Source organism: Eptesicus fuscus, chromosome 7, assembly GCF_027574615.1.
Source record: "Eptesicus fuscus isolate TK198812 chromosome 7, DD_ASM_mEF_20220401, whole genome shotgun sequence".
Lineage (NCBI taxonomy): Eukaryota > Metazoa > Chordata > Mammalia > Chiroptera > Vespertilionidae > Eptesicus > Eptesicus fuscus.
The window spans coordinates 2,992,040-3,013,996 of record NC_072479.1 but is presented as its reverse complement, the minus strand read 5'-3'; the positions used below and the strand labels follow the sequence as shown (position 1 = coordinate 3,013,996).

The 21,957-nt window shown below is 44.1% G+C and overlaps 1 long non-coding RNA gene and 2 pseudogenes across 1 annotated transcript; 1 reads left to right on the top strand and 2 right to left on the bottom strand.

Annotated features, from left to right (window-relative positions):
- Nucleotides 1–2,845: 2,845 nt before the first annotated feature.
- On the bottom strand, nucleotides 2,846–2,969 carry LOC129149923 (small nucleolar RNA SNORA76; annotated as a pseudogene).
- A 15,439-nt stretch (nucleotides 2,970–18,408) lies between these two features.
- On the bottom strand, nucleotides 18,409–19,584 carry LOC103302849 (C-terminal-binding protein 2-like; annotated as a pseudogene).
- Nucleotides 19,585–19,594: 10 nt separating this feature from the next.
- Nucleotides 19,595–21,639, top strand: LOC114229093 (uncharacterized). Its single transcript, XR_003615180.2, has 3 exons — nucleotides 19,595–19,677; nucleotides 21,049–21,144; nucleotides 21,561–21,639. It is a non-coding gene; the product is annotated as an uncharacterized LOC114229093 (long non-coding RNA).
- Nucleotides 21,640–21,957: the final 318 nt, after the last annotated feature.

Below are 21,957 nucleotides of genomic sequence, written 5' to 3'. Positions count from 1 at the left end.
AAGATAAGTATCACATGATCTTACTCATTTGTGGAATATAATGAGCATCATAAACTGATGAACAAAAATAGATCCAGAGATATAGAAGCATCGAACAGACCTTCAAACCTCAGAAGGAGTGCAGGGTATAGTGGGAGTCAGGCGGGGTGTGAGGGCGGTTAGAAATCAACCAAAGGAGTTCTATGCATGCATATAAGCACAACTGATGGATACAGACAATAGGGCAGTGAAGGCCTGTGCTGGAGAGTGGAGGCGGACTGGGAGAAGTCAATGGGGGGGAAAAGGGACATTTGTAATACTTTCAACAATAAAGAATAAAGAAATTGCAGAGTCACATTTAAAAAGATCTGTCCCAATTGATCTGTAAAGGTATGGAAGGAAAGAGAGAAAATGCTTCATAATCATGGTTGTTGAGGGGCAGGAAAGAGTGAGGGAATGCTGTCCTATGTTCTATGATTGTGCAAGCTTTTTGAGAGGTGTGTGTCATGGGCCAGTGAAAAGGAATAACTTCCAAGAAGCATGGGTGGGAAAATTCATTTGAAAATCAGGTGGGAACTTGACTGACATGGGACTTTCTGTGCCTATGCCTGTTTATATAGGCCATTCACAAGATGTGTCCCAAAGAAATTCCTGAATTGTTTTCAGCTACAATGACATTTTGGTGCTATCTGAAACACCTATTGGAAGTGTACCTGTAACATTCAGTACAAGGGAGGAATGGAGACAAGCCTATTTTCAAAAGAGAATGGCAATGGGAAAGGTATGTTGTCACTAGGTGCACCCTGTAAACATGTACAGAAACCAGGACCTCCAGTTGGTACCATTTACAGCCACCTTGCCAAGTCCTCCAATGGTGGAAGGGAGCAGACATGCCCCTCTTGGGTCTGCTACCTCTTTACTAAATTCTCCCTCAATTTGACCTGCTTGTAAGCTATTCTTGGAGCTACAGAAAATTGTTTCAAAGAAGGGGTTACCTTCCCTGACTTTCATTGACATTTTTTTATTTTTAGACATCTCCACCCCTTATTGTTATTAAAAATTTTTAATGATATTTTCAAAAACCCATCATGCCACCTTTCTCCTTAAGTCTTTACCCAAAGCACAGAGCTGTGGGCATGATGAATCCAGAATATGATTGTACTTGTTGGGCAAATGGCCCAACAATTAAAGAAAATTATTGAAGGTGGTCAGCATGGCCAAAGGTCAAGGGCAAGAAGAAGGAAAATAAAAATTTCTACTCTGTTTGTGACCAGTAATATTATAATGTACTTTATGTTTTTTTCATGTAATCAACAGTTTTATTCTTTTTATTTTGTTTAAAGTATTACAAATAGTAGTACATATGTCTCCTTTTTTCCGCAATTCACCTTCCCCCAGCCTCCCCTACTCCCTGCACATGCCCTCACCCCCCTCCCAGTGTTTTGCATCCATTGGTTATGCTTATATGCATGCATACAAGTCCTTTGGTTGATCTCTTACTAGCACTGCTCCACCAATCCTCCCCAGCTTTCACGTTGTAGTTTGACAGTCTGTTCAATGCTTCTCTGCCTCTGTATCTATTTTTGTTCATCAGTTTATAATGTTTTTTACTATCCATAAATGAGTGAGATCATGTGGTACTTTTTTTTCACTGACTAGCTTATTTCACTTAGCATAATGCGCTCCAGCTCCATCCATGCTGTTGCAAATGGTAAGAATTCCTTTTTTTTATAGCAGCATAGTATTCCATTGTGTAGATGTACCACATTTTTCTAATCCACTCATCTTCTGATGGGCATTTAGGCTGTTTCCAAATCTTAGCTATTGTAAATTGTGCTGCTATGAACATAGGGGTGCATATATCCTTTCTGATTGGTGTTTCTGATTTCTTGGGATATATTTATAGAAGTAGGTCAAATGGCAGTTCCATTTGTAATTTTTTGAGGAAACGCCACACTGTTTTTCTGCAATGGCTGCACCAGTCTGCATTCCCACCAGCAGTGAAGGAGGGTTTTTTTGTTTTGTTTTTTTCTCAGCATCCTTGCCAGCACTTGTCCTTTGTTGATTTGTTGACTATAGCCATTCTGACAGGTGTGAGGTGGTATCTCATTGGTGTTTTGATTTGCATCTCTCGGATGATTCGTGACTTTGAGCATGTTTTCATATGTCTCTTGGCTTTCTGAATGTCCTCTTTTGAAAAGTGTCTATTTAGGTCCTTTGCCCATTTTTTGATTGGGTTATCTTCCTTTTGTTAAATTGCATGAGTCCCAGTAAATGTTGGAGATTAAACCTTATCGGAGATAACATTGGCAAATATGTTCTCCCATGAAGTGGGCTTTCTTGATGTTTTGCTGATGGTTTCTTTTGCTGTGCAGAAGCTTTTTATTTTGATGTAGTCCCATTTGTTTATTTTCTTCTTAGTTTCCATTGCTCTAGGATCTGTATCGTTAAATATATTGCTACGACAGATGTCTGAAATTTTGCTGCCTATGGCTTCTTCTAAGATTTTTATGGTTTCCCATCTTAGGTTTAAGTCCTTTATCCATTTTTTTTTTTAACTTTAGCCAGATTAAGTTCTTAACACATCAAGACCGAAGCCGGTTCCTATGGAATACACCACGCCCGCAAACTGCTCAAGGCCACAGCCCCTTTCTCTACCGCCACGAACACCGCGGTTAACTTAAGGGGCATGTCTGTCTCGCTGGTGGAGAGCCGGGACTTACAGGGCAAGCACAGGAAATGTGGGGGGGGCACTTGGTAGCAGAACCTACAGGATCCCCAACGTCTCCTTAGGGCATTTCAACCTCAGCTCAAAGGCTGGGTCGGTCAAAACCCCTGGAAAACCCGACCCCGACAGAGCGTGCCGCCGTGTTGCTCGCGGTTAAAAGGGTCGCCAGCAGAGAGCCATAGGCCCCAGTTATGCGCAAGCAACTGCTCTGGCGCCGCAGCCTGACCCCCGGCGCCACACACAGGCGCAGCGGGGCTTTATCCATTTTGAGTTTATTTTTGTGTATGGTGTAAGTTGGTGGTCTAGTTTCATTTTTTTTTTTTTTTTGCAAGTATCTGTCCAGTTTTCCCAACACCATTTATTGAAGAGACTGTCTTGTCTCCATTGTATGCTCTTGCCTCCTTTGTCAAATATTAATTGAGCATAATGGGTTGTGTCAATTTCTGGGTTCTCTGTTCTGTTCCACTGGTCTATGTATCTGTTCTTGTTCCAGTACTAAGCAGTTTTGAGAACAATGCTTTGTAGTATAGCTTGATATCTGGTATTGTGATCCGTCCAACATTGTTCTTCTTTCTCAAGATTACTAGTGCTATTCGGGATCGTTTTTTATTCCAGATGAATTTTTGTAGAATTTGTTCTAGGTCTTTGAAGCATGCCGTTGGTATTTTAATGGGGATTACATTGAATTTATAAATTGTTTGGGGTATTATGGACATTTTAATTATGTTGATTCTACCAATCATGAACATGGTATATTCTTACATTTGTTCATGTCTTCCTCTATCTCTTTTTCCAGCGTTCTGAAATTTTCTGAGTGCAGGTCCTTTATCTCCTTGGTTAAGTTTATTCCTAGGTATCTTAATTTTTTTTGTTGCAATGGTAAATGGAATTTCTTTTTAAATTTCTCTTTCTGTGAGTTCATTATTGGTGTATATAAAAGCCATAGACTTCTGGGTGTTAATTTTGTATCCTGCTACATTGCCGAAATCATTTATTACGTGTAATCATTTTTTGATGGAGTCTTTGGGGTTTTCCATGTACAATATTATGTCATCTGCAAATAAGGACAGTTTTACTTCTTCTTTTCCAGTTTGGATGCCTTTTATTTCTTATTCTTGTCTGATCACAATGGCTCATACTTCTAGTACTATGTCAAACAGGAGTGGTGAGAGTGAGCATCACTATCTTTTTCCTGTTCTTAGTGGAAATGGTTTTAGTTTTTGCACATTGAGTATGCTGTTGGCTGTGGGTTTGTCATATATGGCTTTTATTATGTTGAGGTATGTTTCTTCTATTCCCACCTTGCTGAGAGTTTTTATCAAGAAAGGGTGCTGGATTTGTCAAATGCTTTTTCTGCATCAATGGATATGATTATATGGTTTTTGTCTCTCAGTTTGTTTATATGGTGTATCACATTTATTTATTTATGAATGTTGTACCATCTTTGCATCCCCAGAATAAATCCCACTTGGTCATGGTGTATGATCTTTCTAATGTAATGCTGGATTCAATTGGCTAGAAATTTTTTGAGGATTTTGGCATCTATGTTCATGAGGGTTATTGGCCTGTATTTCTCTTTCTTTGTATTGTCTTTATTTGGTTTTGGGATTAAGGTAATGCTGGCTTCGAAAAAAGAGCTTGGAAGTGCTCCTTCCTCTTGAATTTTTTGGAATATTCTGAGGAAGATAGGTTTTATTTCTTCTTTGAATGTTTGATAAAACTCCCCTGTGAAGCAGTCTGGTCCAGGGGTTTTGTTTGCTGGAAGATTTTTGATTATTGCTTCAATTTACTCCATAGTTATCAGCCTATTCAGATTTTTAGATTCCTCCTGGTTGAGTTTTGGAAGGTCATATATTTTTTTGGAACTATGCCCATTTCTTCTAGGTTGACCAGTTTGTTGGAGTAGAGTTGCTCATAGTATTTTTTTCTGCTTATTCGTATTTCTGTGGGGTCTGTTGTTTTTTCACCTTTTTCATTTCTGATATTGTTTATTTGGGTCCTCTCTCTTTGCTTCTTGGTGTGTCTGGCTAGAGGTTCTTCAGTCTTGTTTATCCTTTCAAAGAACCAGCTCTTGGTTTCATTGATCTTTTGTATTAGTTTTTATGTGTTTTTTTTTTTTTTTTTTTTTTTTTGGTCTCTATGTTATTTATTTCTGCTCTGATTTTTATTATTTCCTTCCTTCTGCTCACTCTGGACTTTTCTTGTTGCTCTCTTTCTAATTCTTAAAGTTGCAGAGTTAGATGGTTTATTATCAGTTTTTCTTGTTTTTTGAGGTTGGCTTTTAATACTATGAACTTTCCTCTCAGGACTGCTTTCATTGTGTCCCAAAGTTTTTGGATTGTTGTGTTTTCATTGTCCTTTGTTTCCAGGATGTTTTTTATTTCTTCTTTGATGTCTTTGGTAACACACTCATTGTTTAATAGTATGCTATTCAACTCCAAGTGTTTGAATTTTTGTGATTGTTTTTACTGTAGTTGATTTATAACTTTATGCCATTGTGATCTGAAAAGATGCTTGATATGATTTCAATCCTCTTGAATTTGAAGAGACTTTGCCTGTGTCCCAATATGTGAACTATCTTTGAAAATGTCTCAGGTGCACTTGAGAAGAATGTATATTCTGTAGTTTTGGGGGATAATGTTCTAAAGATGTTGATTAAGTCTATCTGATCTATTGAGTCATTTAGGATTGATGTTTCTTTGCTAATTTTTTGTCTATATGATTTATCCAATGATGTTAATGGGGTATTAAAGTCTTCTACTATGATTGTATTGCTGTCAATCTCACCCCGGTATCTTCCAGATGTCTTTTTATGTGTTTGGGTGCTCCTGCATTATATATTAACCAGAGCTATATCTTGTTGTATCAATCCCTTTAGAATTAAGAAGTGACCTCTCTTTGTCTCTTGTTATGGTCTCCATTTTGATGTCTATTTTGTCAGATATAAGTATTGCTACCACAGCTTTTTTTTTCATTTCCATTTGCCTAATAGATATTTTTCCATCCCTTCACTTTCAGTCTGTGTAAGTCCCTTCCTGTGTGGGTGTGGTGTCTGGTCATGGGAAACAAACTCTCCAAGTTTGCAAACCGAGGCTCAAATGGGTATCCTGTAGACAGCATGTATATAGGTCATGTTTTCTTATCCATTCATTCACTGGATGTCTTTTGATTGGAGCATTTAATCCATTTAGGTACAATGTTATTATTGATAGGTACTTGTTTGTAGCCATTTCTGTATTTTATGCCTGTGTTCCTTCCTCCCTTTCTATTTCTTCTTTTTACAGCATTCCCTTTAGCATTTCTTGCATTGCTGGATTGGTAGTGATAAACTCCCTTGGCCTTTTTTTGTCTGCAAAGCTCCTGATTTCCCCTTTGATTTTGATTGATAGTCTTGTTGGATATAGTTCATCTTGGTTGGGACTCTCTGTACTTGTGTAACTTTTTTCTTCCCCATATCAGGGAAGTTTTCTATCATTATTTATTCAAATAGATTTTCTAATCCTTGCTGCTCTTCTTTTCCCTCTGGCAGCCATATTAAACTTATGTTACTTCATTTTGCATTGTCCCAAAGCTCCCTTAGGCTCTCCTCCTATTTTTTAATTTTTTTTTCTCTAGTTGCTGTTCAGATTGGGCTTTTTCTGGACCTTATCTTCTAACTCCCTAATTTGGTCCTCTAAATCTTCTAGTCTACTGTTAAAACCTTCCATGGTGTTTTTTATTGTAGCTATATCACTTTTGATTTCTTCCTGATTTTTGCATAGGTTGTTGATTTTATCGTCCATCGGGTGTATGAACTGTATGACCATTTCTGTGAATTCTTTTTCTGTCATGTTGCATGCCTCAGTTTCACTTATTTCCTTTCTTGGTGATTCCTCCTTTTCATTCCTCTGGGGATTGTTTAGTTGTCTCCGCATTCTAACTATCACCAGAAGGTTCAAATGTTGAGTTGCGGGGGCCTGAGCTGTGTGCAGTGGGAGCTTCTCACCCTCCAAGTGTCACTGAAGAGCTCCTGCACCAAGATGTGTGGCTGCTGTGGGCTGGTTGGACCCACGCTCGCCCAGGATCAGAGTCACCAGCGCTTAGTGTGGCCTTGTGTGCGCACCTTGAATCAGGGACCCCACCTGTGCCACGCTGAAACAGAGATCCCACTGGCATGTACCAAAAATCAGAGTCCCCTAGCCTGTGTCAGGAGTCAGAGACCCCCTGTGCCCACACCGCGAATCGAATATCAGAGTCTTTGTTGCTTGGTGCCACCTCGTGCCGAGAATCAGGATCCCTGTGTGCACATGTGTCAATAATTGAAGTCACTAGCTGTTAGTGTGAATGCACTGGGAATCAGGGATCCCAGGCGTGCACGATGAGAAATTGAGTCAAGTCACTGGTGCTCAGTGCTGCCGCTCGCGTGGAGAATCAGGGTCCCTGGTCTGCTTGGGGCACTGGGTTGCACTGTTGCACTCTGTTGGCAGGAGGTCCACTCCTACTCTGCAGAAAACAGCCTTCCATGTGTGCTTTCCATGAATCAAATTCAGGTGGCACTGCTGCCCTGTGTGGGTGTGGGGTCTGGTTGCAGGAAACAAACTCCCCAAGTTTGTGCACCCAGGCTCAAATTCAGCGCACCCTCCCTATGTGGGCACGGGGTCTGGTCATGCAGGTGTACACTGCTTGAAACAAACTTGTCCATGCTCCCAAGCTCAAATTCAGCACAGCCTTCCTGTGTGGGTATGGTGTCTGGTCGCGGGAAACAAACTCTCTGAGTTTGCAAACTGAGGCTCAAATACAGTGCAGCCTCCCTGTGTGGGCGTGGGGTCTGGTTGCAAAAATCAAACTTCCTGTGTCTACGTACCCAGGCTCAAATTGAGGTAGAGCCGCCACTGCTGTGCATGGGCAGGAGGTTCTGGCAGTTCCTATGCCACTGCCACAGGCTGGCGGGGAGGGGGATTGGCTCTGTGACTCACAGAAATTTGTGGCTGGGATACCTGAGGTCTTGGTATCTGTGGGTCTGCAGCTGTGGTCACAGGTCTTTGACCCAAGTGGCCTTAGGGTCCAGTTTGTGAATGAGACCAGATTGGGTAGTGGCAAGTCTAGGATCCTAGTCTCAAGCAGTTCTGTTCTTCAAGATGGTGTGGACTCTGTGCCGGCGGTGTCCTCCCCAGAGTATTTTCGGTAGCAGAAGGGTTTCAACGTCTAAGACTGCCCAGTTTGGCAGCCCCTTGGACGACCTGCAGGATCTAACTGTCCCTAGCTCTCTCACACACACCACACATGTCCACACACTCCTCTATTGCTTCCTCACTCTCTCACACACTCTCCTTCCCTACCTTCTTGCTGGTTGCCATTTTGTCCCTACAATGTACTTTATATAAACTATGTAGAATGATGAGGTAATAGGCTTTTATCATACCAAGAATGTTGAGTAAAAGTGGAAATATAAAATGTATATACTTGTTAAGTAAAAGATGGTAAGCTCATTATAGAGTTACTCAAACAAGTCTGTCTGTACATTTAAATGATGGTTTACTCTGACACTTTGAAATTATTAGTGTACTATCTTCTTGTCATCTAATTCTTAAGAAACCTTAAGAAAAATATTCAGAAATTCAATCAACTCCCTATATTTTTTAAAGAAAATTTTCTTTTTGTCTGGTATTTCTAAATGTCATTCTGATGTGATGAGGTGTATGTCCATCCCATTGTCCTACATGGTGCATACATAGGACCCAGGTGTTGGACCCAGTAGCCTGTGTCTTAAAAAACCCTCTTGGAGCCCTAGCCAGTTTGGCTCAGTGGATAGAATATTGACCTGCAGACCAAAAGGCCCCGGGTTCAATTCTGGTCAAGGGCACATACCTCATTTGCAGGCTCCTCCCCGGCCTGCACCCTGGTTGGAGCTTGTGCAGGAGGCAACTGATCAATGTGTTTCTCTCATATAGATGTTTCTCTCTGTCTTTCCCTCTCCCACTCTCCCTAAAAATCCATGGAAAAATATCCTCGGGTGAGGATTAACAACAACAAAAAACCCTCTTAGACTCTGATATAGCTCCAGTGGGAGGGCCAGTGCTTTAGATTAATTTTCATCTTCAGCCACAGAATAAGGTCAGGCTGCATGGTGCTGTGGTGCTACAGAGGGTGGTCTAGACCAGTAGTTCTCAAGGTGTGGTCCCTGGAAGCTTGTGCAAAATGCAACTTGTTGGGCCTTTCCCAGACCCACCCGATCAGAAACTTTGGGGCTGGAACCCAACAATCTGGTTTAACAATCCCTCTAGGTGATTCTGAGGCATGTGAACACTTGAGAATCATGCTTCTAGACCATGTTTCTCAAAAGTCTTTGTGCATAAGTACCACCTGGGGATCTTGTTAAAATGCTCTTTCTATTTTGTAGGTAGGTCTTGAGTGTCTGATTTTCTAATAAGTTTCCAGGTGCTGCCAAAGCTGTGGACCCATGGACCACCCTTAGAGCAGCCAGGTTCTGAAGTATTATGGTTACTAGAAATATGCATCCTCTATTGTAAGTGTATAAAATGACATTCTAATTTAAATGTCATCCTCCTGTGGGTGTAGCTACAGTGAGTCAAGATCTAAAATAAATTATCTCCTTGAGTAAACTTGATGACATTGTGAGTTCCTGAGAGCAAAAGCCTGAGAATATACTTTGGTTGTTGTTTGATTTCTCTTTGACATAAAGTAAGCACCTAATAAATTCTACAGAAAGAGTGAGTGGGGACCCTGTCACTGTTCTTCCAGGGATCTATTCCTGAGTGGCCAGACAGTATCACTCTGCTGAATCTTTTATAATATTAAGAAGATATTGGAGCAGGAGAGGGGCACGCACATGCAGGAACCTGAGGGAAGAACCGGGTTCAGCACTAGAGTCCCCTGAAGACACTTTCATTACTGTCAACACTTGGCTTATTCTTTTCTCTGGCTCAAATTTACACTTTTAATCAAATTCCATTTGTTAGATGCCTCTGTGTACTTAGGACCAGTCATTTTTGCTAAATCACACCTCCCTCCAACACTTTCTTTAATTGCAACTTAGCCAAAAATGTGCTTCCTGAGGCTGGGCAGGGACCCATGCTAGTGTCACTGCAGCCCTCCTTTGCAAGGAGGAAAGTACAGACTTGTCTTCTTGTTCCTCCCACTGATTGCTTCTTTCCCCCTTGCCTCCACCCCCACCTCTTTGCATTTCTGGTGCTTCACCCTTTATTTTAGACAAATTGACCTTGTCCTCTACAGAGGTCTCCCAACCAAACCTTATTCATTTGTTCATTCTTTCATATCCTGTTGGGGAGTAGCAGATACTAATCCTTACCACAAATGACTGGTAACTTAGTTTTCTTTTTTGTGTGTGTGTGTGTGTTTTATTGTGTGTTTTCTAGTAGCCTCTTTTCTGTTTGAGAAGATACAGGATGCTGGTCTTCTACCTTCTGTAAATTTTAGGAAAGAAAGGAAGTGGGTGAATCAACATGGAGGTATTCAAGTACCGCCATTTCCACTGTAAGGAGACTCAGAGGCTTGCAAAAAGCAGTGTGATTTGAACTACATCCTGGACCTTGGGATGGTTTGGTTCACTCAGGAAGCAATGGAATCCTCTTCTGGTTAGTTCCATTCTTCTCTGAGATGTGTTGGGAAGTGCTGCTGGCTCCTATGGGTGCTCTCAGGATGGCGCCGGCATTTGTGCAATTCAGCCTGAGCAACACCTCAATACAATGGGATTAGAAGCTTTTGGAACTTGTGTCAAATCAACTTATTTTCCTGCATGTAAAAAATTAAAAGAGAATGTGTAAAACATTCACCCTTCTACTTTTTTAGGGTAACAAAATGTTTGACCCAAAAGCAGACCCATAAATAATACCCACAGGAAAAAACTAGGAAATAGATTTTGTTCCCATCACCCCTTAAAAAAGTGAAGTTGGTGTTGCATTTCTTGAGAAGTTATGCAAACTGGAATGAGGGCTTTTCAAGTTAACCCTAAACACTCTGTCTGCAGTGCCTTGTGCTCTGGTGTTGAATTGCATGACTCCACACACTGTGTAACATTAGTATGTGCTGCCCTGTGACAGAATGCAGCAGGCATGACTTGTTAGGCCATTCAGCCCACGGACAGCTTGACCTCCCTAAAGAGAATGGCATGTTCCTCACCTGTTTCGCATACTTTGTTAATGCGTTTATAAAGCCTCCACATCCATGCCCTGGGGAGGACGAGAATTCAATTTCACAAGTAGGAAAATGGTCAAAGGAATGTCAGGCAGTCAAATTAACCCACTTTTAGGTTTGCAGAATTGTTTTTGAAATTGTGATATGTGGACTTTCATTCCTTTGTAAATACATGCTGTTAAATTTATGGCTTGATTTAGGCATGGAATGTGGCTACATTATAGTGACTTTGTGGATGATAACTTCCTTGCTTGGTTCTAAATCTTTATCTTGCATGAATATGCATTTTTCCTCCTTTTCCCCTGAATCATTCTAATTTTTACAAAGTGAGAAGTCTAGATGCCTCTCCCTGGCCACACTGGGCACACTCCCAACTACAGAGCTCTTTGCAGAGAGAACAATATTTATCTGCCAGCTTCAACACCCTCTGCAGTGCAGACTGACAGAGATAGAACACAACTCTGGGAGGAAGCAGCATTTCAGTGTGCTTGCAGGAGGTAGAGTCAAGGACACTCCTGGACAAAGGCTGCTGAGGCTACCTGAATCCATGTCTCCCAGCGCCCTTGACCAGGGTTCTGTTAGGAATGCAGAGACCTCACCCAGGGCCTCCTGGGGTTCAGGCAGAACTTGATGTTTTCAATTGTGCTGTCCCAGCAGATTCCTCCCTGCCCCATCAGGACCCTACTCCTAGGCCAGGGTCTGTTTTTCTGAGCTGCTCTGTACCCCATCCACTATCTCTGAATTTGAAAAAAAGAAAAAGTGAAAAGGCAAAAAAAAAAAAAAAAAAAATTATCCCAAGAAGTCTTAAGTGGATGTTAGATCAATCTCTCTTCCCTCTTCTTTGAGGATTTTCATTGTCTTGGACCTCAGTATAAGCAGGGGAGGCAGAAGTGACTTCATTCATTAAAAATATGGTCTCCAGGAAGGAAATGCTATTTGTATGGGATTCTCCATCCTTGCTCAGGTCAGACAATAATAACTCATGACTTGCTATATTTTAATTTGCTTCCTTAGAGTGCCAAAATCTTGACTCCAGGTCAATAATTCCAAAATGATGGCAAGTGCATGATGTGAAGAGGTGACTCTCAATTGGCCCTGTGTCTACTTAAGGACCTTTGGAGGTATTTGCCTGGTCCTTCCCTGCATACTCTGACTCTTCTGTGTGGACCTGTTGTTAATCCACCTCTTATTTAAAAATATACATACTGAGCTCATCTTGGACAAAAGCGTAAATGTCTATTGCCACTTTGCTGTTGTCTAACACAGCAGAACTTTGGACAATGTCACATGAAAATAGTGGCTTTCTTTCCTTCTTTTTTTTTTTTTTTTCCTGAGGATGCTTGAATTTAAGGTGACAATCCAGTTTTTTTTTTTATTTAAAGAACCTTAAAGGAAATATCTTTTCTGCATTTGACAATTTGGCAATGTTTTAACATTGATAATGTCTTGGCTTAATCTGAGCTTAAATATGAGAGGCTAAGAAACATATTTGTAACAACTGAAAAATTTCAGTGCTGCAATTCATGCAACAGTGATGTTCTCTCCTCCAGTTGACACTTTGCGGAGAAGCATTTCTTGGACATGACAGTTTGGGGGGTTTCATCTGCCTGACTGACTCTCGTCCCCTTCATTTTGCACTCCTCCTTCTGCAGCCATGTGAGTTATTCACGGGAGAATCCAGCAGCTCCAGCTATAGACCAGGTGACAGGCTCAGAGGGAAGCAACAGGCTGCCTGTCCCTCAAGGAAGCAGGGTTCTATGACTGTGAAAATGTCCTGTTGTCAGGAATATAGGGCAGAGAGGCACATCTGAGTGCAGCCTCTGGCTGGGGGTGGTTCTGAAATTTGGTTTGAATCTGTATTAATCTCAGGCCCTTTTCATGGCTTTTCAGAGTTCCCTTATATTTTGGGGAACTTGTGTTTCTCAAAATACAAGGTTGGCATTTCCTAAACCCAGCTATTGTGGCACAAGGGAATTGGCCCACAGCAGATGCTCTGATGGCCCCAGCAGCTGGCATTCTCTGTCCATGCTCTTTTCTCTGTCCTCTGGGCTGTGAGGCCCTGAAGGCCAGACAGGTCTACACTTCTCAACTGCAGGACTCGGATGCCAGATGCCGGAATGTGTTTTTCTAGCAGTGGCAGCGGTGGAAGCAGCAGGAGGACCATGGGGGCCTGTGGAAATAACTCCCTTACTTGCTTCCTTGCTGGTTCTGAGGTCAGGCTGAAAATCTGTGTCTGCTTTGCTTGATGCCATTGTGCTTTGACTTGCTTTTCATGGCACAGACTTTATTGGCTCTGGGCATCAAGTTTCTGTGCAAACCTCTGCTACAGTGCGTGCCGACTCAGTGAACTCAACAGCCAGAGTAAGACCTTACTGTATCTCCTAATCCTTCAAGCCTCCAGCGGGATGGAGGAGCCAGCCAGAATCATGGCAGGACAGGATGAGCCAAGTTTTACTCCTGGACAAGAAGAGACTAGACCAACTGAAAGTTAGGAAGAGACTATTTGTCTATCTTTGGATGTCCTCCTGCAGCGGTGAGACAAAGATGGGCTGGGAATCTTTCCTCACATACCTATGCAAACAGGATAGTGTGTTTCTTGTGTTCCAGAGCCCTGAACTGAATGGGGCATGAGGCAGGAATTCCATCCACAGCCTGAGCATTTCAGGAGCACTGACTCCACAGACAGGCAGATGAACCCCCCAAACTGTCATGTCCAGGAAATGCTTCTCTGAAAAGTGTTTGTCAGCTGAAGAAGAGAGTCCCCTGGAGCAGAGCATGTCTTACAAGCTTTACAGCCTGAGAATATGGGCTCCATAAGGCTGATGGGAAGATGGGATGAGGGGAGAGAAGAATGTCTTTCTGGAACAATAGAACACCAAATGCAAAAGGACCAGGCCCCGGCACCTTGTAAGCCAGCTTGGTTGCAAGTTATTCAGTGATTGATTGTACACGGAAGCTGGGAGAGGTAACAGTTTTCTGTCCCTGGTGCCACATAGGACTTCATTTTGAGTTATCCCTTGTGGGTGAGGAGCAGATATAGAGCTCTGTAAGCTCTGTGTGCTAGGAGGGCTGTTGAGATATGCTCTGAGTACATGCCCCCACCCCTATCTCTCACCTCCCTCCCCTCACATTATCTGGTCTGGCCACTCAATTTTCTCTATGCACCATTCCCTCCTTCCTCTCTGGACCTTTGCACGGGCTGTCTCTCCTTTGTGAGCACATGTCTTCTGTTCTTTATACCAGACTATCCCTGACTTGTCTCACAGAACACAGCCTCTACATCACTCTTCCACGGAGCCTTCCCAGATGCCCAGGCCTAGGGATAGTGGTCCTGCTAAGGTTCCCATAGCAACCTTACCTCTATTGATTGGAGTTGCCTTTGGCTGCACTCTAAGTTACATCTCTGACTTCCTTCTAGTTTGTTAAACTTTGCTGAGGAAGGGACTTCTAGATGGTGCTTGGAGCACCATAGGTTTTTAAACAAATATTGATTGGATGATTAAATAAAAGTGTAGGTCAGTGATGGCGAACCTATGATACGCACCGCTGAGGCGGCCGCATGCTGAGGATGAAACATTTGCTGCTCCTGAGGATGAAACATTTGCGAAATAATGTTTTTTCCTCAAAGTGACACACTACCCGAGTTATGCTCAGTTTTTTGGTGAAGTTTGACACACCAAGCTCAAAAGGTTGCCCATCACTGGTGTAGGTTCTATTGACCCTTCCTCTTTAGACTAACTTTATGCTAAAAATATCTTAGCAGGAGAGCTAATATCATTATTTAATTTATTGATGTGACATTGGTTAATAGAATTATATAGGTTTCAGGTATACAATTCCATAATACATTATTTGTGTATTGTATCATATGTTCACCACCCCAAGTCAGGTCTCCTTCCATCACCATTTATCCCCCCTTCATCCTCTTTTAGCTTCCCATCCTCTTTCCCTCTGGTAATCACCATACTGTTTGTGTGTATGAGTTTTTTTCTTCTTTGCTTAATCCCTTTCATCTCACTCCCCAAACCCCCTCCCCTCTAACAGCTGTCAGCCTGTTCTCTGTATCTATGAGTGTTTCTATCTTGTTTGTTAGTTTATTTTGTTCTTTAGATTACACATATAAGTGAAGTCATATGGTACTTGTCTCTCTCTGACTGGCTTATTTCACTCAGCATAATACTCTCCTGGTCTACCTAAGCTGTTGCAAAAGGTAAGGTTTCCTACTTCTTCTTCATCTTCTTTTTTTAAGCAGCTGAGTAGTTTTTCATTGTGTAAATGTACCACAGCTTGTTTATCCACTCATCTACTCATACTGATACATATTGACTGACTACTATAGTAATACAACACTGTTACCATAGGCATTAAGGGAGTCCCAGGGATTTCCCCCCATTGGCCAAGATGGTGCAGGGGGAAGTTCTTAACACTGAGCATGCCAAAAGCTAGACAGATGAATGGATAGGGCCCAGCGAGCCAAAAGCTTGCAAGATAACGGGATAGAAAAAAGTCCTCCTCTCTCATCGGTATAATAACTGCAGGCTTGAACAGGAAGAGCGGATAGTCTTTGAGATGGGAGTCCACTATTCTCCCAGGTTGTGGCACCTGAATAAGCCTCTCCTTTTTCACCAGCACCTGTCTTACGAGTTTGGCTTTCATTGCAATTTCATTATAGTTTTTGGTGACTCTGCCAGGATAGCATGGAACTTGGTAAGTCCCAGAGGGCCTGGGCTGGGGTCCCAGCTGCCTGTGGAACAGGACTGTGGTTCTTCTTAGCAACTGCTGAGAGCAGTTCTCTGGGAATTTCCCTGCACTCCTTCTCAAGGCATCAGCTGCTTGACAGCTTGGCTGGTGAAAGGAATAGGTTTCTGGGCAGCAGGCAGATTCCAAAACTGGGTAGGTCCAACCAGCATGCACACTGGGGGTCCTCTATGCCTGCTGCTTAGAATTTGTGCCACATAGGCTTCATGCCATTTGAGCTTCATGCCATTTAGGTCTGACCAGAACCACTTGAAGTACCGGTTGGCAGGAGATAAGATGCTAGGACTTGCTTGTGAGTGCTCATTTGAAGTAATGGAATTATGGATCCAAGTTTTGTTTATATGCTTCCACTCTGTCTGGAGTCTGGGTTTGTACTTTCATGCCACCAGAGGTTGTTCTGTTTTGACTCCTGATGGGAGCCCACTGGGCTGAAGTTTAGCAGATTGGTCCATGTACAACTATGATCCAATCACTAAGAAGAAACTGGTTTTCTATTATAACACTGCTTGGCCTATCTATACTTTAGACTCCAGGGAAAAATGGTCCCTAAAGGGTTCCCTAAATTACTACACCATTATGTATTTAGAATTGTTTTGCCAATGGTTCGAAGAATGGGACAGAATCCCTCATATCCAGGCATTTATGTTTTTGCACAATAAGGAGTCGCCAAAGAAAGGGAACAACCTAATAATGCAGAGAAAGAAATTGGCTTAAAAACCCCTCCTTGAGAGTAAGACACAGGAAGAAAAGGAACATGCGAAGGTGAGTTTCTTTAGTGCCTTGAACCTGGGGGACCCAGGATTATCAGCAGGAAGATTCCCCCCGCCACCACCTGTGTTGCTCTATACCCTAAGAAAGGGCAATATACCCACATTTGGATGATGAAGGGATGGTCTCCCCATTGAAGACCTAGCAGGGCACCCAATTTGGCTAGTTATAGGTAAGACTAATGAGGAGGCTCATCACCTACATCAAGAGAATCCCAAGGGTACCCCAAACCCAGGCTGAGTGATTCCCTTGATAGAGCCCAACTAGGACCTAGAGGCAAAGGCTTAGTCTCCCTAGAACAGTGGTCGGCAAACTCATCAACAGTACAACGGTTGAAATTTCTTTTGAGAGTCACATTTTTTAAACTTAAACTTCTTCTACGCCATTTCTTCAAAATAGACTCGCCCAGGCCATGGTATCTTGTGGAAGAGCCACACTCAAGGGGCCAAAGAGCTGCATGTGGCTCGTGAGCCGCAGTTTGCCGACCACGGCCCTAGAACATTACCAAAGGTGCATGTTGGAAGGGTTCAAAAAGGTGCCTAACAAAGGAGCCTGAACATGACCTGTGCTGTTCAACAGAACTCAAACGAGGATCTTTCTGAATTTTTATTTTTTTTTTCAGAACAGAAAGTTTTATTACTTTTTATTGAAAACTGCACAGAATGCTAAATGTCCACATTTAAAATAAACAAATATGGTTAACAGTAACTCACACTAAAACCAAAACTCTTCTGATAGCCATTATTTTTCTGTTTGGGACAGTTTTTGTCACAAAAACAGGAATGTAGCTATACAACGGCTCAAAATAGGCCATCTTTTAAACAAAAAGGCAATGATTCACAAAAGACTATGAATATAACATGTAACTAGTTGATACAAATCTAATAGGATTTGTTAAAATCAGTCACATCTAATAACACACCTGAGGTGTTCTTGTATAAAATATCATGTGAAGATTTTATCAATGTCTAAAAAAGTGGGTTTGTTCATAGACAATCTGGCAAGTTACCATAAAAAGTGTTTCCTGAGACATAAGGAAATGCAACAGTATTCTTCTTGAACCCTTTCAGTTCAAGACTTTCCACTCAATAAAATAGCTGAGGATCTGAACTGAGAAAATATATTTGAGTACAAACAGCTTGTGAAACTTAATACTTTTTTATTTTATTTTTGGCATCATTATAGGGTATGACTTAACTCACAACCACTCGCCTGCTCAGTATGCAGTTCCGGCGGGAGACTTTTGTCCAGAAGTGACTGTCTTCCATCAGTGCTTGCAGCGAGCTGTCTGACCCAGGCAAACAGTTTCTCCTGGTTTCATAGTAATGCAATCTTCCTATTAGCAAAGAGGTGACCAGCCCCGAGGACCGAAGGGATGAGAGTCATAGGACTGGGATTGCCTCTTAATATTTTTTATTTTGATGTTTGGAACTCTTGATGCAACATTCTATATAGCCAGGTGTTCAGGACCTGCTGTGCCCCAAGGGCTGTTTGAAAAAGATCTATTCTTTGTGATTTGATGCACAGATGAAGAACTTAACACACAATAACAGAAGTTGGTAGTTAATTAATCACGTCCTAGTCTTTCCGGGCCTCCCTCCGAGAGTAGAAGGCATCTTCTGTTTTCCCATGTCTCGGCTTCTAGCTCTTGGTCCCAAAGCTCTTGTAGTTTTTTTTTCCAATTTTTTTTTTATTAAGCTATTATATGTGTACATATCTTACCATTCCCCCACCCCCACCCCACTCCCATATATGTCCTCACCCCCCAGGGTTTTGCGTTCATTGGTTATGTTTATATGCATGCATACAAGTCCTTTGATTGATCTCTTATCTTCCCCACCTCTCCCTAACCTTCCTGCTGTAATTTGACAGACTGCCAAAGCTCTTGTAGTTTTAACACTGATGTCAATGGTGTGTATGCCCAGAATCAGTTACAAAGATGGTCAGATTCCTTTCCTCTTAGTTCAACTGTTGTCCACTGTCTCTTGGTCCCAGGTTTCTCTGACCTTTGTCATCCTCTGCTATTGCTCATTGGGGTGCTCTCGATTGTCCCCCTGTTTTGTGGGCTGGTTGGGAGACAGTGCTTGGGAAGGGTGTGCCACTGTGGGCAGGTTGTGCCTCATGGGGATGCCTCCGGGGATGATCCCTTCCATGGCAGCAGGAAGCCCCCCGGGGCCACGCCCACGATGCCCGGCGGGTATCTGTCAGTGGCACCATTGAGCTCTGGATGAATTGCTTGCTGGTCTATTACTGACCAAGGAGCCGTTGTAAAAAAAGAATTCCTTGTTCACACAGTTCCTTAAGCTTTCTGGGATGCGACCTGTGATGGCGCGGTGGAGGTCGGTGGCGGCAGCCTTCCGCATCTCCAGTGAGGCCTGTTCACGGTACCAGGCCGTGTGGGGCGTGCAGATGAGATTCGGCGCACCTTCCAAGGGCCCCTGAGCAAAGCTGAAAGGCTCCTACTCGTCCACACGGAAGGCTACTCCTCGTATCCTGCCTTCCTTGAGGGCCTGGGCCAAGGCCTTCCCGCCCACCAGCCCGCCGCGGCCGCGTTCGCCCGGAAGGCCCCTTGCTTCGTCTGCTCGATGGTGGAGTCCCTGAGGAGGTGGTGGCTGTGCTCCTGGAGGTGGCAGTGCAGGGACACGCAGTCGCTCTGATACAGCAGGTCCAGGTCCTGCAGGGTGTGGACCTTCTGCGCGCCCAGGGACCGCTCGATCCCGTCCTGCAAGTAGGGGTCATAGCAGATGACGCGGAAGCCAAAGGCCTTGGCTCCACGGCGACCGCCTGCCCCGTGCGACCAAAGCCCATGAGGCCCAGGTGTCCCCGCGGATGCCGGGTCCGCTCCAGCTCTGCACCCGCGTGCCTTCCGGCAGCGCCTGGTACAGCCAGTGCTCCTCCGGTGCATTGAGGATGGCAGAGGGCGGGGCCGTCTGCCCCACGGCAGCTGACTGGGTTTGCACAGGGCGAGCCCCAGCTGGCTGGCCGCCGTGGTGGCGCCGTGGTCGTAGCCGCTCCCTGTCCGCACGATCACACGCAGGGCCCGAACTTCTCCGGTGCTCCCGGGTGAGGGTGAGGGTGAGGGTCATGGCGCCCGCGGCTTCCTGCAGCACCTTCTAGTGGGTCTCATGCGTGGACTGATCGTCACAGAAGGCCACGGTGGCCAGGTCCTGCAGGAGGGGCATCTCCACGGCGCCCCCAGGGTGCAGGGTCCGTTCATGCTCTGGGGCCGGTACCTGAGGGTGTGCTGTGGCAAATTTCAGAATGTGCTGCTGCTACTGTTCACGATGCAGGTGCGACCGAAACCTCTGATACGGGAAATGGGCAGGAGGCTGGCGACCCACGCTTCACAAAGTCTGTCCAATCGCTGGCGCTGACTTCGTGCTTATCCACGAGGGTCTTTCTTGATCGAACTTTGCAACTCTGATTCAAAAGGCAAAGCGGTCCTCTAAGAACTTAGGGGGACTGGCGGGAGGCCACTATGAACCCGAAATAAATCTGTCCACGAACTTTACAGTTCACACGATGGGCTGTCCGTCTCTTTAAGGGAATCCAGCTTCATTGGTTCAAAACCATTTACGGTGATGAAACCCTCGTCCAGGGCTGCTGGCGTCCACGGTGAAGGGCACCCACCCAGGAGGCGGCGGCGGCAGCTCCCACCCCTCCAGCCCCACTGGGCGGCGGTTGCAGTGGCTGCAGCTGTGCGCGCCCCCCTTCCCCGCCCTCCGGCCCCGCGCAGCATGGCTCTCCACTCGGTCCTTAGCTCCTCGGGCCACTGCCGGCTCTTCTGGGCCGCCCCTGGGCCGCTCCTGGGCCACCTTAAAATGACACATCTCCTTCTGAATTTGTAGAAAGGTCTATCAGGCCTAGCAAAAACACACTGATGCTGACCCACAGCACCAGACGTCTGGATGCTAAAATGACTTTTACTGGGCTACAAGCAAGTTCCAACATTTAGACCAGGTATTGAGAAAGAATCCCTCCCAGGTGGTGGACATAGCCTTTAAAGTTTACCATGCCTGGGAAACAAGAAAATTAAAGCAGGCCGCCATTTTCCTAGACACAGTTCAGAGAAACCAGAAGGAGAGGCGAAACCTGAAAGGAAAAGGGAAAGACCCACTAGGTCTTTAATATCAATATGCCCATTGCGAAGAGGAAGGCCATTGGAGAAAGGACTGCCTAGAACTCAAAAATAAAAATTTTTGAAGGTTTCAAGAAACCTTCCTTGAGAAACATTAGAAGGGTATGATGAATTTGATGATGAATGAGGAGGCCTAGGGGCTCCCTTAGACATCTCCTGACCTATTACTATTTCCCCACAGGAGCCCCAGGTACAATTGACAGTGGGGAATAAGCTAATTGACTTCCTCATAGATACAGAGCTACATACTCAGTGCTAACTACAACACTATCCAAGGAAATTTCAGCTGTGGTGACGGTTACTGGAGTGACCAGACAATTACAAAAACAGACATTCCTTCAACCTCTAGAATGCCAGCTTGGGAGGGTCAGAAACTTATGAATAGTTTTCTCTACAGGCCAGACTGCCCCATTCCATTGTTGGGCCAAGATTTGCTTTTTAAATGGAATGCACAAATAACATTTCCCCTGAGAAGTAGCAATTATGTTTAGGAGTCCCGCTGCAGCATGCTCTCCTACTCCAGGTGCTCTTGATTTGCCTGGAAGGATCTGGAGGTGAATTCTTCCCACCTGAGAACCATGAGCAGTCGACAGAGCTGTTTGGGCTGACAGAATACCAGGTAGGCTGGTTAACATCCAACTCATAAAAATTAACTTAAAACAAGGGAGCAGATCCCATGGAAGAAACAATACCTCCCCCCCCCCGCCCCCTTAAAAAAGAAGTTATAGAGGGAATTCAACCAGTATTACAGAAATTCTTAAAATCAGGATTAATTCAGTCTTGCCACTCTCCCAATAACACCCCTATTTTGCTAGTCAAAGAGCTTCACTCTGATGAATATCTATTTGTACAGGACCTTAGGGCTATAAATGATGTTATCCAGGACATTCATCCTATGGTGCCCATCCCTTATACTTTGTTAACCATAGTGCCCAGGGATAGAAAATGGTTTTACTCAAGGTCATGAAGAGCAGTTAGCTGATCAATGGACAGGTTCCCTAGGATATCCGGCTGACAACACACTCTTCTTTAAAGTTCACAGGAATCAAGCCTGAATCCATCACACACAAATAAAGCAGGCACCATCAGAGGAGGCCTCAAATCTCACTGCTGCTATTAATACTGCAAGGGAAAGCTGGACTTGCACTCCTGAAAAAGATTTAAAATTCCTATTTTGGAAAGGGTCAGTGTCTCCCAAAGCTAAGTGACAATGTTGCTTTTTATTTTATTACTAGAGGCCTGGTGTATGAAAATTCATGCACTGGAAGGGGGGGTCCCTCAGCCCGGCCTGCCCCCTCTCACATTCTGGGAGCCCTCAGGGGCAGGAGGCGACCCGGCGGTCAGGGGAAGGTGGTGCCCCATCACTCCTTTGCTGCTGCCACTGCTGGCAGCACAAGCCTCGGCTGGCTCTGGTTACCTGAGACTCAGGCAG